The sequence below is a fragment of the Onychostoma macrolepis genome, chromosome 19 (assembly GCF_012432095.1).
Source record: "Onychostoma macrolepis isolate SWU-2019 chromosome 19, ASM1243209v1, whole genome shotgun sequence".
NCBI lineage: Eukaryota > Metazoa > Chordata > Actinopteri > Cypriniformes > Cyprinidae > Onychostoma > Onychostoma macrolepis.
The window spans coordinates 13,981,689-14,001,074 of record NC_081173.1 but is presented as its reverse complement, the minus strand read 5'-3'; the positions used below and the strand labels follow the sequence as shown (position 1 = coordinate 14,001,074).

Below are 19,386 nucleotides of genomic sequence, written 5' to 3'. Positions count from 1 at the left end.
GTATGTTAAACAGCGGCTGGCAAGTAAATTTTTGCTTAGTAGATAGATAGATAGATAGATAGATAGATAGATAGATAGATAGATAGATAGATAGATAGATAGATAGATAGATAGATAGATAGATAGATAGATAGATGGATGGATGGATGGATGGATGGATGGATGGATGGATGGATGGATGGATGGATGGATGGATGGATGGATGGATGGATGGATGGATGGATGATAGATGGACGGACGGTCGGACGGACGACAGACAGACATGGATGGATGGATGGATGACAGACAGACAGACAGAGATGGATGGATGGATGATAGATAGATGGATGGATGGATGGATGACAGACAGACAGAGATGGATGGATGGATGGATGGATGGATGGATGGATGGATGGATGGATGGATGGATGGATGGATGGATGGATGGATGGATGGATGGATGGATGGATGGATGGATGGATGGATGGATGGATGGAAGGAAGGAAGGAAGGATGGATGGATGGATGGATGGATGGATGGATGGATGGATGGATGGATGGATGACAGACAGACAGACAGACAGACAGACAGACAGACAGACAGACAGACAGACAGATAGATAGATAGATAGATAGATAGATAGATAGATAGAGATGGATGGATGGATTATCCAACTGCAGATAACGTTAGAAGTTATTTAAGATAATTTTACAGATAAATGAACCAGATCAGATTAGACAACCAAAGTCTAATAAAAGCACTTTGGTACAACATCAAGGTGCATATTAATGAGGGGGGTTTTACGCAACAATAAACATAAGCAATGATTTTAGAGGAAACAATTCACCTTCAATTACTTTTATAATCATAACGATTATGCTGACTGAGGTAGTGATAAAGAGCTCTACTTTTGCTTACGATGAACAAAACACATTAGCTGGCACTTCTGCTTTCCAGATTCACAATGCTATACTTAGGCTGAGCTCCAAGGAGCGTTAAGATGAGATGACGATAAGACTGCACCGCTGTCAAAATTCGAAGGAGTTTTTTTTTTTTTATCTACGAACACTTTTATAAAGCATTTTCACTGTATGAATGTGAAAATGGACCACTGGGGCCTTCCTTCCATTTCTTAAAGTACACTCTCTCACACACACAGCTGTGCTAATATCTTTTATTGGGGCCTGAACTTCTGTGCCCTCAGGCTGTAATAAAGCTTTACACCTGCGCTGAATGTCTTATTTCTACCCAAACTCAGATCAGGTGCACCAGAGAGTGAAAAAGAGAGCAAACATATAGTCTATTCCTCATTAAAGGCTAATGTGTGGATTTCTTCAGTGTTAAAACATTTTTCTATCACAAAATACCACATTTCTAACTAGACTTACGAAGAGTGTAAACACTGTGGCGCTTTCAATACTGCTCTGTTTGTTTGAGCCAAGAAAGCCTATAATACCTAGAAAAAGTGTTATGTTAGTATACTCATTCATCTCAATGGCATTCGCTAAGCTAGCAAACACTGCAGCTTTAATGGGTCAGTTCACCAAAAAATGAAATTCTGTCATCATTTACTCACGCTTATGTTGTTACAAACCTGAATGACTGTTTTTTTTTTCTTTCTGTGGAACATGAAAGCTAAACAACATTTGATCCTTTTGTTTTTCATAGTATGGACAAAAACACTGAGACTTAAATATCTTCTTCAGTTAATAAAAATACAGTATAGGAAGTGCTGGATAATTTAGTCAATCAATCAATCAATATATCACGATACATGTAAAAAATAAATAATAATAATAATAAAATAAATAAATAAATATATATATATATATATATATATATATATATATATATATATATTTTTTTTTTTTTTTTGTGTTGTAGAAACCAGACAACCAAACACTTGCTAAACAAGTGAGCAGAAACTACTACAGGCCATAATAAAAAAATAAAAAAATAATAACAATAATAAAAACTTTAAAGATTTATTCAAAATACATTAAATAATGAAGACAATGGGCTAATATAACTCCACATATAAGATATTAAATATGTAATACAGTGCATATATATACAAAATACTCCTTTCTAGAGTTATTTTTTCTAGCAGACTATCGAGTTCATGAACATTGAATGACTTTCCTGTGGTGAATGTATTGTTATGTGACGTATTGTTTTCAAGATGTTTTATTGATATCTTTTTGCAGTTAAAACACTGATTAAGTGACTGAGACATGATACATTTTAGTAAGTTTTACTATTTCTTTCAACATACCTACTGATGTGCATTCATGATTATTTTGTGCTATAACTAATAGTAAAACGGAGGAAGAGATGATTGATTCACGTGCTGCTTGAACTGCGTACAGTGATCTGTCACGTCAAATTAAAAAGTGGCAAAAACCATATTCATGGTGTGTATTTTGTGACAGAAATAACAATTTGAAAGGTGGGAATGGAAGGAATCATCAACAGAAAACAGCATCAACAGAAAATCAATATTAATTAAACAAGAAATCGATATTGTTATTCCAGCTAACATGTTTACCTGTTGCAGTTTATCCATGTTGTGTGCACAAAATAGACACAGACAGATTTGAAATGTGCCATCGGAGAAACACAAATTAATGGTCAATGATTTTGACCATCCAAAACTATTCCAGCCGAAAATGTTTGAAAATGTACACAACTTTGCATAAGCTTTATATTGAACATTTTTGTCAAAATTTTGAAGAAAATTGTTAGACCTATTTGTGAGAAGATTGAGATCATTGTTATCGTTTTATCGCCCGGTCCTAGTATAGGAAGCTCAAAACATCTTCAACATTGCTATCACTTTGAGGTTTGATCGCTCAGCACCCAGCCTCAGAGAAAAAGGCTACACAATGTCCATTTGAGAAGCCATTCTGGATTTAGATAAATTTTGAGCTGATATTTAACCGTGCCCCTACTCAAAGACATACGCATATGACTCAACCTACTTTCCCTGATGTGATGAGAAGCATATGTACATGTGAATTGCACAGAGCAGGTAAAGTGGAGAGAGGAAGAGGCCTACATCTGTTTTCAGCAAATGCTCTAGTTCTGAAATCTATGTAATTTGATAGACTATCCGCTGCGTTTCGTCCAAAGAGAGCTTCTCAAGAGTGCATACTCAAGTGTGTCAATCTACGTCAGCACACATCTCTGTCCAGCAGCACATCTCCATCTGTATGGCTTTTCATAAAGATCAAAAGATGAAGGTGACAGCACTCGCTTCTGAGGAAAAATATCATTCTCATCAATCCCATCATCCCCTGCATGCCAACACCAAGAAGTAGGTCACAGCTTGCTTCATGTGGTCCTATAATGAGATGCCCTGTAATTATTAATTGTCTTTTCTGAGCTAGATATATGCTTTTCAGAGAAAGCACACTCCTGCCCGCAAGTAATCGTTGTAGTAATTGATACGCAAGGCTTTTTCTCTGTCTTTTCTTCTCATTCTTTCTTACTCTGCCTCTTTTGTCATTCGTCATTCCATCGTTCATTGTCAGCCTCTCGGCATCGAGTAGCTGTGCTGTCATTTTCTTCTTCCTTCCTAGACCACCTCTTTTTTTTTTTTTCAGAACTGAAAGCAGCTGGAGTCACGGGAGCCTGCCTGTCATTTTAACAGCTGCAAAGGCAGTGCAGGTTGAGCACAGCCACTACATTAAGTGGTCCGCATTACTACTACCCCCCTCCCCCCCGGAATAAATGGGGGAAAAGTGAAACAGGTGCGTGTGTGTGTGTGTGTGTCTGTGTATCACAGGTGAGCTGCCATACTGGGCGGACAAGGAATACTACAGAGACAGGGAGAAGTTCAAACAGAGTGTGATGAGAGGAAATGGGCAATTAGATGAGGTGTGAGAGTGAAGCCAACAAGAACAAGGGACCACTAAATCCCAGAGTAGTCATTTGTAAATGCATTACAGATGCTACCTTTCCACATTTTATCACACTTTATATATGGGGAACCAAAGAAAGACACTTTATATATGGGGAACCAAGTAGAAATGCTTATATTTGATATTTTTAATTTAATTGATTTTTAGATACAAATTATTATTAGCTGAAATGAACATGCTTCAGATTTTTGTATTTTTTTATTTGCTTTAATGACACCAGCACATTATATTTCATCTTATATTAGATCATAGTTTCAATAATGTTTTAAACTTACTTTGAACTACCATTTAAAGGGTTGGGGACAGTAAGTTTTTATTTTTATTTTTATTTTTATTATTATTTTTAAGTAAATTAAATACTTTTATTCAGCAAGGAGACATTAAATTGATCAAAAGTGAAAGTAACGAGATTTATAATGCTACACATATATTATAACCATTTCAAATAAATGCTGTGCTGTTCTTTTGAACTTTCTATTTATCAAAGGAAATGCTTCTTTTATTTTCTAATTTAATACATTTTTACATACAAATCATATTATTAGTACAACAAATTGAACTGAACGGACCAAAATCCTACAACTTTCATCTTACCTTCAAGATTTTTAATTCTTTCCAATATTATTTTCAGATTTTATAAAGAAGCTTTTACAGTGACAAGCTACTTTATCCAATGAAAAGCAGTAGCAAGTACACTGCTGTATTTAATGTCATAATGTATTGGGCATACAACTTCAATGCTGAAGATTTAGCTGAGGTAAACAAACACACACTCTTTCTCTCTTATATGTAGCAGAAAATCTGAAAAAAAGAAAAGAAAAATCTGATTCTAGTGAATTCACTAATTGTAAAAATATAATATATACTTATATTCAGAATATTTCATGCCTTCGATGAATCTTGCCATTTCTTTCTTTTTCTTTTTTTTCTTTTTTTCTGCATGCAGCTCTTTTTTGTCTTTTTCAAAATATGTTTACCTTCTTTAAGGTATTAGTCGCGTGTAGCTTCAGAAGCTATAGCTTCAAAGTGGCTTCCCCAACTCTGACACATGCACACAGGCATAAATATTTACCTGCTGTGGAAAAAGAAGCATACAGCATTACTTACGTGTACTGAACACTGCCTTACACAACAAACCTGTACCAGGAAGCTGCATTATACGTTAAAACTATCTAACATTTATAAATCCACTTGACCTTAAAGAGAAAGCTTCTTTAAAACCCCACTACCATACCTCTCTTCACAGAGACAGCTCTCAAAGCATTCACCTCGCCAACACAGTGGCCATGTGGAACAATAAACAAATTGCATGAATGTATGCAACATCCCTGTGCAACAATATCACGCGATAATGAAAAGCCTTTTTTTTTTCTTACCGAACAGGGTGTGTTGATAGATGAGGCAGAGGCAGAATGGGGACACTCTGCTTAAAGTGATGGCTGATGGGACAGGCAGGCACAGCTGTGTGATCAACGGTGCCTGCTGTCGTGCCCACATGAGCATGCAATGCACAGAGACACAACACCCTTCTCTTTAGCACACCTGCAGTCAGCCACAGCCCAACTCTTCACCTTTAGGCAGATGGGAGACAATATTTCAGCCACACACAATACATGCAGAAATGAGAGATTTAGAAATCTACCAAATTTAATAAGATGTGCTCATGTAACTATAGGGATGTAGAAATGCTAAAATGTTATTACAGAGCTTGTCGGATTCCGCCATAATGAGGTAACTGAGATTCATATTGATTTCCAAGAAGAAAAATGCAGCCATATAAAGAAGAGCAAAAATATAGTTTTACACTATATTAATGCTCTCTAGTTCAAAAGTTTTTGTTGTTGTTGTTGCTTTTGTATACTGCATAGATAAATAGATAGACAGACAGACAGATAGAGGGATGGATGGATGGATGACAGGTGACACACCAAAACTGTTTTGTCCAATCTCCCCGACGGGTCTTGAATCGTGACTGCTATGGGTGACAGGCAGTAACCCAGCTTTATGTGAGCTGGATGACGATGAATATTGTGAGAAAGCACTCCACTTTTATGGCAATGTTTGTTAGCACTCTCTGTCGTGCCGTAATTTGCTTACAAACAGCCTGATTATCTGCCGCTACTTTGAAAGGAGATCAGACATTGGAGTCTCATTATAGAGTGACTCAGTGGAAATGCCTTAGCTCCCCAGACACAGATACCCAAGGGAGGACAGCCATCAGAAACAGGGATAAACACTTCTTGATTATAATAGTTTATTCTATTTTTATTTTATTTATTTATTTTTGACTGGTCTGTGCTCTAGTGGAGCCATGTCCTTCCAGGGCAAATGAAGAGCAAGTCCCTATACAACAATAGTAACGATCTTGCTGATGAAAACAGCTGAGATTACAAAGAAACGTCAATAGCAGGCTCAGGTTGTCACATTATGGGTGAACTGTAAACTAGAAAAAATGCAGTCTCACACTTGGTCAGTCTTAAATCTAAAGCTTACATCTTAAACCTCTGAGCTCTGAAAAATAAAATTCCAAACCTTTAATTAAAAAGTATTTTTTCTCTTCTTTTGTCTTTTGGTCCTGCATACTAATGTCAATCACTCTGAATCAGTAGTTTTCCATTACTGCTGCTAAAGATTTGAGCTGCATGATTGTGACAGAAATCGCAATCATCAGTTACTTTGCACTGATATTGTAATCATGATTATTCATTTAAATCAATTGAATTTATATTACTGGGATGGACTATACAGTAGTACAATAGTATACTTTAAAGCATCATGGAGCACTGTAAATACCAAAGTATATAATTTGTGATAAGCATTCAGTACCATAGTATTTGATCATTTCCATTTAATATTATCACAGTACCGTAGTACCACCAATTTTTTTCTGTAACAGAGTTTTTTTTGAAGATTGAAAATAGGTTTTTATCATTTGAAATAATATTGCGTCCTTGAGTCTAAAGCGGTTTGGCGAGACTATAAAGTGATAACATTTCACCACTGACTGGAAATTCAGTCCTGCAGACTCCCTTCCCCAGATCTCTGCAAGCAAGCTCTGCGAGAATAAAAAGAGATCGATTTTAATTGCTTGTTTGAGGGGCTTTGCCGGACGGAGAGAGACAGAGAGTAATAGCAAGAGATGACGAAAGACTGGGTCTGCAATCATTCTTGAATAAAAGAGGTCTCAGACCTTGCCCAACATAACATCATACTTGACACGGGGCACTACTACAAACATTGCTAGTCAGAAAAGGACAAAGGGATGCCGGGACCACCTGCTGCTCACTCCATCTTTACCACTGCAAGCACATTTTGTTCTCATTCTTATTTATCCCTTCAGTTTTTTTTCCCTTTAGTCTGTCAGTGCTATTTCTGTCCCTCTGTTTGGCTCTGTTCATCTGTGTTTCTCTGTTCTCTTCCTTTGACCTTTGTGCTAATGACTTTGTTTCCTTTCATCTATGAAAAATGACTCATCTTCACCTGTAACCCCTGTCTCTATTCACCTATTCTGTCTATTTGATCAACTTGTCCATTCCTTACCATTTCATTTAACAAAAAGTCCTATTAAAGGGATAGTTCACCACAAAATGAAAATAATGTCAACCCCCAAGTTGTTCCAAACCTGTATGAGTTTCTAAAAACCAATTCCAATTCCATTTCCAATTCCATTGAAGTTGATTCATTTTCAATCTTCAAAAAACAATGGCGGTACAGTACTGTGATAATATTACATGGAAATGATCAAATACTATGGCATTGAATGCTTATCATAAATTATATACTTTGGTATTTACAGTACTCCATGATGCTTTAAAGTATATCATAGTACTACCTAGTCTACCACAGTATTCTAAATTAAATTGATTGAAATGAATAATCCTGATTACAATATCAGGGTGAAGTAACTGATGATGAAGCAGAAAAATAATTATATCATTAATAAGCTGAAACTTTTTTTCCTTCAGTGCATAAAACTAAAAATGTCTTTCTAGGTTGATGTGACTCAAAAATAATGAAGCAGGGCACAAATGTCAAATGAGTGTCAAATCATGGAACAATAAACAAATAAATAAATACATACATACATTGTGCATGTGTGTTATGCGCTGTAAAAATTATCTATTCTACTTCTATTTTATCTGCTTGTTCTCTTTTTTATTAAAAACAAAAAAAACATTTGACCCTCAAACACTTGCACTCTGTATTCTTTGTCTATTCTGTCTACTTATTTTTTTTTTATTATTGATCATACATAATGACCCTTTAACACTAGAGTTCCCTATTCTTTTTCTATTCTATCTACTTGTTTTCTTTTTATTTATTAAACATATACTGCATTAGGCTAAACGAGACTTGTCACAACAATTATATATTATTGCTATTTTGTTGGTCTTGATTGCTTCTATTGTCCTCATTTGTAAGTTGCTTTGGATAAAAGCATCTGCTAAATGTAAATGTAAACTTATTTTTCAAAGTTGCAAATTAAACAGATACTGGACATAATATTATAGTTTTCTACTTCAAAATTCCCCTTTAAATTCAATTGGCTCATTTATCTAAAAGGCGAGACTTCCATTCCCACTACCTATCGTTAACGCTAACGTTACACTTTTTCCCTTTTTCTAGGATTGCACCATCTTCTCCCCCTTTTACTGCCTCTGTCCTTGCCTTTTACTTTGCTTACTCTTTACGGTATTTTTAGCTCAATGACCTGCAGAGTAAAAAGGCAGAACAATTCACTGCCAGCTGATGTGATGAACAGAAGCTCGTTCTGATGTCAATCTTATTACCAGAATTTTTAGATTCAGGCTTCACGGGTCAAGAGCCCAGAGCTTGATCTTGACAAGTTTAAGTGAGAGAAGCTATAGGACCCACAGGCACCTGAGAGCAGACACAAATAGCAGCACAAAGATCCAGAGACAAAGAGCTCCATATTATGATTGAGAGCACAGTTCCTGCCCTATGTGTGCAGCAAGTAGATCTTAATTCCAGCGCTTCTTTGACAGCTCATTCCTGAGGACAGACTGAATGGGTATAAGCCAGCTTTGGCCCCATTAATGGTCAGATCCCCGTGGTTCTCTTTTTCACAGGATCGGTTAATTATCTAAAATCAAGGTGGTTAACAGCAGAGATACTCAGTAAGGATCGCTCAATGCACTGCAGTTCAGATAGGCAAAAAAATCTATATGGCACAAAGAACTAGTCACATCACTGGTTGCCAGGCAATTTGTAAAACTCTTTTGAAAATGATCCCCTGCATCATCATCACTCCAGCTCAAGCACTTCAGTCACAGAGACCGCAGATCAGGTTGTGGGTTCTAAACGCACAAGTGTGCGATTTGAGTGTGCAGCACGCTCTGCGCAATTACCAGCTGTGACATGTCCAAATGGCCACTCTCACATGTTTTTCTTACGCCTCTACAGGATTTTGACAGAGAATTACCACGAGCCTACAATAGTTGTCATCTTTGATGCATCATGCCTTGCGCCTTGGTTTCTGTCAGCCCTTTGCGAGCATTGTTAAGAGTTTTTTCTGTCTCTTGTTTTCTTCTTGGGTTTTTTGAGTTCAGAGTGCTGTAGGCGAAAGCACAAAGACCATCTGCTCTCCACAGGCTGTTAAGTTTGAGCCTGTTACTGGGCCCCATTTATTTCGCTCCTTTGTAAGCGCATTACCACAGCATGCTCTTCTTCTCTGGTTTCTTCCTTCTGCCTCATTTAGAGCAGCGTGCCAGCCGTGTGGATGATAAGGATGCTTTTCAGTTAACAAGGATCAGCATTTACTCTCCATCCCAATATCTTTTAGTTTAAAAGGCTCTGTGTGTTTTTTTCTTCAGTCATTCTCATTAGCGGCTAGATGGACAGCTGGGGAAAATGCTCTGAATAGTTCACCCAAAAATGAAATTATCATCATCGCGTTCTCATTTTTATGTCATTGCATTTTTTTCTTGGGGAACACATGCTTTTTGTCATACAGTGAATTGAGACCAAGCTGTCGAGCTGCAAAAATGCAAAAAACAAAACAAAACAAAAAAACTCAACAGCGAATACAGCTTGCTTGCAGAAACAGACCAAAAGTTATGCCATTATTCACTGAGAAACTTCCCGAATTTCATTTGCATTTGCGTATATTCAAACAAATGTTTACATGAATGACGCAGAAAGCTATTGGTTCCTTTGCGCTATATAACAAGTCTTCTGAAGTCATATCGTTTTTTTGTGCGAAGCATTCTGAAATTTAAGTCATTATTCATTGGTAATCTTTTCAAACCTTGCATTTGCATATATTTCAACAAATACCTTACACAAATTGTTTTTACAACTTTGATGGTGTGTTTTGTCATTTATGGAGCTTAACAGCAGAACTTGACAGGAAAAGCAGCATGAACATCCAGCTAAATATTTCCACACCCAGCTCCACAGAAGAAAGAAAATCATATCAGTTTGGAAACGAGGGTGAGCAAATGATGACAGACTTCTTCTGGAAACTGTTCCTTAAAGGTATTTCTTTTCAGAGCATTTTAGAGCAGTTCCTGAGTTAAAAATGCATAAACCTCCTTTCTCCTTCACTACTTATTTATTGCTTAAAGACGGATCTTCATATCTGAATCATAATCATGATCATAAGCGATGACACATTCCGGTATATACACTGATAGCTACAAAAAATACTGTTAATAAAATAATCCACTCAAAGGCCTTTGTAAATCTACAGTAGATTTATGTCTTGTACACAAGAAAATTATTTCTTGCCAACCTGCCAAATTGATTCAGGGATGTGGATCTACTCATCAAGGATTATTTGATTGAATGAAGATGATGTTATCCATGATGTTTTTAGAGAGTTTGTGAATCCCTCACTGGGATCCAGGGTCAGCAGAAGTGCAGTATAGATATGGACTTTGATGCTGGCTGGGCTGGTTATTTATTCTCTTTTGCTTTTCATTTCAACATATAACATATATTCTCAGGGGAGGGTGAAGTCATGGCTGTCTCTACCCCCCTTTGCTCCCCCACAAATGGAATAAAGCAAATTGATCCATGTGATATGGCACACAGAAAGCCTGTGGCATTGATTGAGGTCCCATTTATGACACTCCATCAATCCAATATGACCTATCCTATAATCCCACACCATCTTGATATTATCTTTGCTATAGCTGTGAGACAGACAGACATAGTGAACTGTGCTGAGAGTATGAGGATGTCAACCCTCTCATTCCAAACCAGAACTAAACTCATGATGTAGCAATAAATCACAGATTATTTTTATGCGACATCTCAGAAATAGAGGCCTGATATAGAATCATCTCCTTTTATTTTATTTCATATATCACATGCTCATGTAATGGAAAAAAATGAGGTTGGCTTACTTTCTGTAATGAAGGGCCTCAAGCTTGAGACTCTACATAAACTCAATGCATGAAATCGCATGGAACTATAGAAGATATTTCTTCTTGTGATGTTGTGACTGGTGATGTTGTATGATAATGCCATTGTGCTGCAAATTTTGTTGGCTAATAACTGTTCCCTATCAGAAATTAAGGGGTCCTCCTTAAGGGAGCACTTAGCAGCCATTAAAGGGATAGTACTTCCAAAAATAAAAATTCTGTCATTAACTACTCACCCTCATTTCTTAAGACCTTTGTTCATCTTTGGAACACAAATTAAGATATTTTTGATGAAATCTGAGAGCTTTCTGACCCCCATAGACAGCAACACAACTACAATGTTCAAGGCCCAGAAATTTAGTAAGGACATTATTAAAATAGTCTGTGTGACTGTAATACTATGAAGCAACGAGAATACTTTTTGTGCACAAAGGAAACAAAAATAATGACTTCATTCAGCGTTTTCTTCTCTTCTGTGTCAGTCTTTGCCACATGTTCACGAGAGTACTATACGATGCATGTGTGTGGTGCTGCTAATGCAGGAGCTGGCATTCTGACGTATTTAAACTTTTGGGTGAATTATCACTTTAAATGGGTCCTATTATGCTCTTATACACAGTCTTGATTTTGTTTTGGGGGTGTACTAGAACATGCTCTCATGCTTGGTGGTTCGAAAATGGCATTATTTTTCACATAATTTACATTATTAAAATACCTCTCTCCCCAGCCTGGCACAAACGATTAGTTCTGGGTTTGATGAAGGCCCGCATTCCGAAAAACGAAATGTGTTGTGATTGGTTAGCTGTCCCAGTGCGTTGTGATTGGCGAACAGCTTAGACGGTGTTTTAGTACTGACCTGCCCCTTGCCAAAACAGCAAGTTTACCAATATTGCCATATCAATTCAGACCCCGAGAATATTGAACAAGAGGATCGCACAGAACCTTTTTGCACGCACGGATATTACAAGACATATTAAAGTGGTAACGTTATTGTTTTTTTGTTCTTTTTTTGGCTAAATCACGTTTTAGACAGGATGTCAACAACAGCTTAAAAATTAGCTGTTGTTGCATTTACTATGTACAGATAAGTGCAACAGTAATATGTATTATGTTTATTGTTCTTTAATTCTAACATTATAACATGAATTGCAGTGAAACTGTTATACAGTTGAATTTATTTATACTATAGTCCCACAGATTTATTTGTGGCGGCATATATCGTATATATGCAAATTAATTCTCTGCCAGCAGGAGGCGCTGTTGGAGTGGGAGAGAGCGAGGTTTCCCCAGTAACGCTGTACACAAAGCAGCGCTCCGCTTACAAACGCTGCTTTATCAGACATTACATGCAAGATGAAATGAAAATGACATCCATAATTTTCTGAAGACCTTCAGAAATACAGTGATATAAAAACACCCGCACCGGGTTTCGATTTTAAAACGTGCAGTGCTCAACCAAGCGTTCTCCCCACCCGCCAACCATTTGGATTTCAGTGGGCGGGATTTATTTTTGTGATATTCTAATGGGCCGCTTTGTGATATCACAAACACAGGAAAACAACTTTGTAGTCCAAACGAGCCATTCGTTAGTTCTTGAAAAGGTATTTTTTTAAAAACGAAATATCTCCTTTTGGAGTGGACTTTGAGATTTGTAACTTTGTAGATCTTTGTAGAACATACAGGTGCATCTCAATAAATTAGAATGTTGTGAAAAAGTTAATTTTTTCTTGTAACTTATTTCAAAAAGTGAAACTTTCATATATTTTCATATAGATTCATTACATGCAAAGTAAAACATTTCAAAAGATTTTTTTGTTTTAATTTTGATGATTAGAGCTTACAGCTCATGAAAGTCAAAAATCAGTATCTCAAAATATTAGAATATTTACATTTGAGTTTCAATAAATGACCATCCATACAGTATAAATTATGGGTATCTCTTGTTCTTCGAAACCACAATAATGGGGAAGACTGCTGACTTGGCAAGGATCCAGAAGACGAACATTGACACCCTCCACAAAGAGGGTAAGTCACAGAAGGTCATTACTGAAAGGTGTGGCTGTTTACAGAGCGCTGTATCAAAGCATATTAAATGCAAAGTTGACTGGAAGGAAGAATTTGGGTTGGAAAAGGTGCACAAGCAACAGGGATGACCGCAAGCTTGAGAATACAGTCAAGCAAAGCTGATTCAAACACTTGGGAGAGCTTCACAAGGAGAGAACTGAAGCTGGAGTCAGTGCATCAAGAGTCACCACACTCAGACATCTTCAGGAAAAGGGCTACCAAGCCACTTCTGAACCAGAGACAACGTCAGAAGCATCTTACCTGGGCTGTGGAGAAAAAGAACTGGACTGTTGCTCAGTGGTCCAAAGTCCTCTTTTCAGATGAAAGTAAATTTTGCATTTCATTTGGAAATCAAGATCCAAGGTCTGGAGGAAGAGTGGAGAGGCACAGAATCCATGTTGCTTGAAGTCCAGTGTGAAGTTTCCACAGTCAGTGATGATTTGGGTTGCCATGTCATCTGCTGGTGTTGGTCCACTGTGTTTTCTGAAGTCCACAGTCAACGCAGCCATCTACCAGGAAATTTTAGAGCACTTCATGCTTCCTTCTTCTGACAAGCTTTATGGAGATGCTGATTTCATTTTCCAGCAGAACTTGGCACCTGCCCACACTGCCAAAGGTAACAAAAGCTGGTTCAATGACCATGGTGTTACTGTGCTTGATTGGCCGGCAAACTCACCTGACCTGAACCCCATAGAGAATCTATGGGGTATTGTCAAGAGGAAGATGAGAGACACCAGACCCAACAATGCAGATGAGCTGAAGGCCACTGTCAAAGAAACCTGGGCTTCCATACCACCTCAGCAGTGCCACAAACTGATCACCTCCATGCCACGCCGAATTGAGGCAGTAATTAAAGCAAAAGGAGCCCCTACCAAGTATTGAGTACATGTACAGTAAATGAACATACTTTCCAGAAGGCCAACAATTCACTATAAATGTTTTTTTTTTTTTTATTGGTCTTATGAAGTATTCTATGAAGTAATTTGTTGAGATAGTGAATTGGTAAAAGAACTAAAGACTTAAACTACTTCGGTCTGTGTGCATTGAATTTATTTAATACACGAGTTTCACAGTTTGAGTTGAATTACTGAAATAAATGAACTTTTTCACGACATTCTAATTTATTGCGATGCACCTGTACACACTACACACTGACTGAAATTCAAAAAGTGAAAAAGCATAATAGGACCCCTTTAATACCTAGATCAACAATAGTGTAATATAATAGGATAATAATTATTATATAAAAATGTTATTCAATGTTATCATTATTCTATACCCTCTGTTTCATGCTAACTTCCAATCCAAGACTCTTCCCAATTTCCAAAATTTCCAACTGAAAAATGGCAGAAATGTCGTTTAATGTTATTTCATTGATTACGATACATTAGTACACAGCCAGCTTTTCAGTTGCTGCTGGTCATGTGTAAATCTTTAATACAATAACATGTGCAGCTGAACCCTTAAAGTTCTTTTCGATAAGAGGACTCGGTTAAGAGTTGAGCTTCAGGGCTGATACTGATACGTACTGAGTACAACAATAACACTGCTGTCCCTGAACTGTTTAGTCACTTTACTCTGCCTCCTGCACCAAACAAGACAAAGCCTTGACAAATTGATATAAATGATCACTTAGCCAAATCAATGCTGTGGGGGAGTGTTCTTACTTAACCTCCTTGTTCTGGATCAAACTATTTCTTAGGGAAATGGTTGACAGTCTGTAAAACAAAGAAGAATGAGTTGCACAGTGAACACTTTACAGATGTACATTCTGTTCTCAGAGTTCAGCCTCATTTCAAAGAAAAACTGCTATTAGGGTTTAATCACATATGAGTGATGGTGAATTGAAAAGCTGAGTGATTCCAGAGTCACATATACGCACAACAAAGTACTTCTAAATGAGCCAGCTAATTCAATAAGACCCCACTGTACATTTAATAAAGCAAGGAGTGTGCCAAGTGAACGTGACTGGAGAGAAATACCACCACATGTGTCACGGGAGCAGGAAAGCACAATGTGCACACGCACATGCATATCCAAAATGAGAACAGAATGAAAGTGGGAGAAATACAGTGCAAATAGTGTAAAAAGAGGATTGATGGCCTTGTTTCAACACTCTTCTGTCTCGATTGTTTGTCTCTTTCCATGTCTCTCATTCAAAATTCAAGAGCTGTAGAAATCTCATGACTAAGTTAAACAAAAGATTTATGTTGCCAAGGCATTGGTTAACAGCAAACACACAAATACATGCTTACAGGGACAGTTCCCCCAAAAATGAAACTTCTGTCATCATTTACTCACCCTCCAAACCAGTATTATATTTTTTTCTTCTTTGGAAAAAAACAAGATTTTGAAGAATTGAACAACACTGGAGTTTTTATATCTTATTTTGTGTTCTACCAAAGTAAATAAGTCATACTGTTTTGGAACAACATGAGGGTGAGTAAATAATATCAGACGTTATATTTTTGGGGGAACTATCCATTAAATCAGTGGTAAATTGATTCTTAAATCATTTCTACACTCTTGAATGATGGTACATATCAATTATACCTTGTTGTTGGGTCTAATCTAACAGATATGAGGGTTTTAGAATTTAGATTTCAGCTGAAATTTGTTTTGATGGTTTGCAAAATGGGTAAATTATGTGTCTTTAAAACATTTGCAGTTAGTACATCAGGCGTAATGCTGTTTCTGCCTCATTTTGTGAGAAGTAAGAACACTCTGTTCCATTTTGGTCCTCAGGTGTGTCTTTATAGCAAGGCTGTTTCCTAAATTTACGCATCACCTGTTTTCAATTTTTGCATTTTAAAATCAAATCTAGTGCTATTATGATAATAAGACTCAGAATGACTGCAGAATGGGTAGTACAACATTATACCAGGTTACATGGTTGGGTAGAAGTTTTATCATACTCCAGGCTAAACATATTTCATTGGGCGGGCTCAGTGAAATATGTAGCTTGATTAATTTTTATTTGAGTGGCTTTACAGTAAAGTAAAAAATGAATGATTTTAAAAATATGAACAGATAAATCACATTTTTAAGCATTTCTCACTCCCTCTTACTTTCCACTATGTGCACTGCCACAAATTACTTTGCCTGCATCTGTCACTGCCGATATAGACTGGAACTCATGCATGTAATGCTTTGAGAACCCAAAGGGGAATGAATAATTCTGTTTAGATTTAAGCTGTGGTTCTCAAAGCAACACTAAACAAATGTGCACCCAAGTTTGAACTCTAGCACGTGTGTATGACCATGTGAAGAAAAAGAAACAACAGTGAAAAAGAGACAGAAGCGTGTGGAGAAGATGAAAGATAAGGACTATTTTGATTAATATGAGAATATATGGTTGTTAGACTCCCTTTGCACTACAGCAAATGAGCTGGGTCTGTAAAAAAAATGATATATGTTTTTGAAAAAAGTCTCCATTCGATCAAAAACACAGTAAAAAACAACAACGTTGTGGAATATTGCCACTATTTTTAATGACAAAGCTGAATTTTCAGCAGCCATTACTCCAGCCTTCAGTGTTACACGATCCTTCAGAAATCATTCTAATATTATTCTAATATTAAAGGAAATCAGAGGAAAGGTTGAAAGGTAATGAGAAAATTGACTAATAATGACCTTTAGCTAATGAGCGAAAAACTCCACTCCTATAGGCATCAATATAAATTGAACATGGACACACACACAGTGTTAGTAAGACCACATATCTGTAACACTATCCCAACTTGCTCCAGATGGCAGAGGGGGAAAAAAAACTAAGTTGAATTAATCAAACTCCTCTAATGTTTTCAATCCTTGATGTATCACACTAATCCTCACAACTGTGCAGAAACCTCAGCTTCTCACAAGAAAGGTCTGACAGAAAAAAAGAGCGAGACAGATGCTCTGTTCCAAAACCTGGTGAGCTGCTTATGGAGGCAACATTTTAAGGTGTCATGGGCACAATTCCAAAACAAAGACAGTTCCAAAAGCAAATTTCATTACGTAGTCAGATAATAAACATTTTATTCAGTACTGAAAAGTATCAGTTAAAAAAAAGTTTATAAAACAGTGCATTTCAATCTTTATTATTAGAATATTGGACCATTAGCTTAGCAACATGCTAACAAGGCAGCTGCCTGTGTAGGGAGTAAAAAGAGAGAAAAAAATAAATAAAGTGTGTCAAAGGAGAGTGGATGAAAAAATGTATTTTTAGAAATGCCTTGTGATAAATAGTTTACATAAAGAGGAAATTAAATGATAAAGAATGAGCGAGCAATAAGCCTGCATGAGTGTGTATTTATGAGATAGATTGCAGACTGGAGTGGGATGTGAAAATAACAGTGCACAACTAACACTGATTATGACATACAGTAATAGTGCTCATCTCTTTCACATGGCCAATTACAGTGGACAGAGAGAAACAAACCCAGATAACCCCTACCACTACACACACACTCAGCCACCGACAGAAATAAAGAAACACTGCAGCATAAACACAGGGGAGGCTAACAAATGCATACTATAAGTACAGAACAATCATACTGACATTAGAGAGTGCCGATGACCCTGCTTTTCTACATCTGAAGCAAAGCCATAGGCTGATATTTCTATTTTTGCTCCCCAGTCGTAACGCAAATGACTGTAGCCCATGGTCAAATCAATAGTACTGTTGAGTACTGTAACCGATGCAGGAGTCAGTGCAGACAAAATGAATAGAAGTGTTCCGTCAGAATTACTGATTCAGCTCACTGCAGAGTGCACCAGTGGAGAGACTGCAGGACAGAATCAAATGAAGCAATAGAACAATATATATAACGATAGATAGAACAATAGAATGCTATAATGAACGATGGAACAATAGAATGATAGAATGAGAGATAGAACAACAGAACGATAGATACAACGATAGAACGACAGATAGATAGATAGAATGATGGATAGAACGATAGAACGATAGATAGATAGAACGATAGAACGATAGATAGATAGATAGATAGATAGATAGATAGATAGATAGATAGATAGATAGATAGATAGATAGATAGATAGATAGACAGATAGACAGATGATGTCCAATACGGCAAACTTAAGAACTGGGTATCAGCAGGGGATGGCCTAATTGTATTGCATTGTATTTTATTGTATTTTATTTTAAGTCTTTATTATTTTTTTATGTCTCTCATATAAAGAAATCATATGATAGATATCGGCAGACAAATTAAAACCAAAACCAAAATTAATAAAAACTAAATAAACATAAAAAGACATAAATAAAAAATGACAAAAACAAAACAAAACAAACTAAAACTAAAACAAAATTACCAAAACTTTAGCTAAAATTAAAATGATAAAAGATAATATAAAAATAAAACCTCATTCAAAATATTAATTAAAAACTTATTCTAAAATAACATTGATTTTATTAATATTTTGAAACTGATTTTATTTTTTTATTTATTACATTTATTTATTTTTACATATTTACAATTTTCATTTAATTTTAACAATTTTGTTGTTTTTGTAATTTTTTATACTTTTTTCACTTTTACTCTTAGTTATTTCAGTATATCAATTTAAACTACATAAAAAAAAGCATTTTAATTTATTTCAGTTAACATTTATTTTAAGTAACTTTTTTATGGTTTTAGTTTTAGTTAACTATAATACCACTGCTATGAACAAACACAAAATGGACATTTTATGTTTGAATAAACCACTTACGTGATGCGTTTCCTATTCAAATGCAACACTATATTTATAAACAACAGCTCAATTTTCCCTAAGGAGCAATCTAAGAAGATACGAGAAAGGAAGAAACGCTCCGGTTACTCATGTAACCTCTGTTCCGTGAGATAAGGGAATGAGCGTTGCGTCGTCATTGATGACTGCTTTGGGGAAACTCCTGTTTTCTCTGTTACTGAAGCCTGATTGGTTAACATTTGTGTACTGCACAAACCAATGGCGCTCAAGCCCGCCAGAAGGGGCGGAACCGACTGCTACATGAGTCGGCCCAGAGCGACATTTCATCAGAATCA

At 36.5% G+C, this 19,386-nt stretch overlaps 1 protein-coding gene across 4 annotated transcripts in view; it reads right to left on the bottom strand.

The window, feature by feature from the left end:
- The window catches only part of dlgap3 (discs, large (Drosophila) homolog-associated protein 3), a 200,952-nt gene that overhangs the window by 108,278 nt on the left and 73,288 nt on the right, over window positions 1–19,386 (bottom strand). Inside the window, exon 2 of one of the 4 annotated variants that reach the window (XM_058754479.1) lies at window positions 15,022–15,072. The exons of the other annotated variants lie outside the window; for them this stretch is intronic. The gene's annotated coding sequence lies outside the window, so the exon portion shown is untranslated. The remainder of the gene's footprint in view (window positions 1–15,021; window positions 15,073–19,386) is intronic. 4 annotated transcript variants of the gene reach the window in all.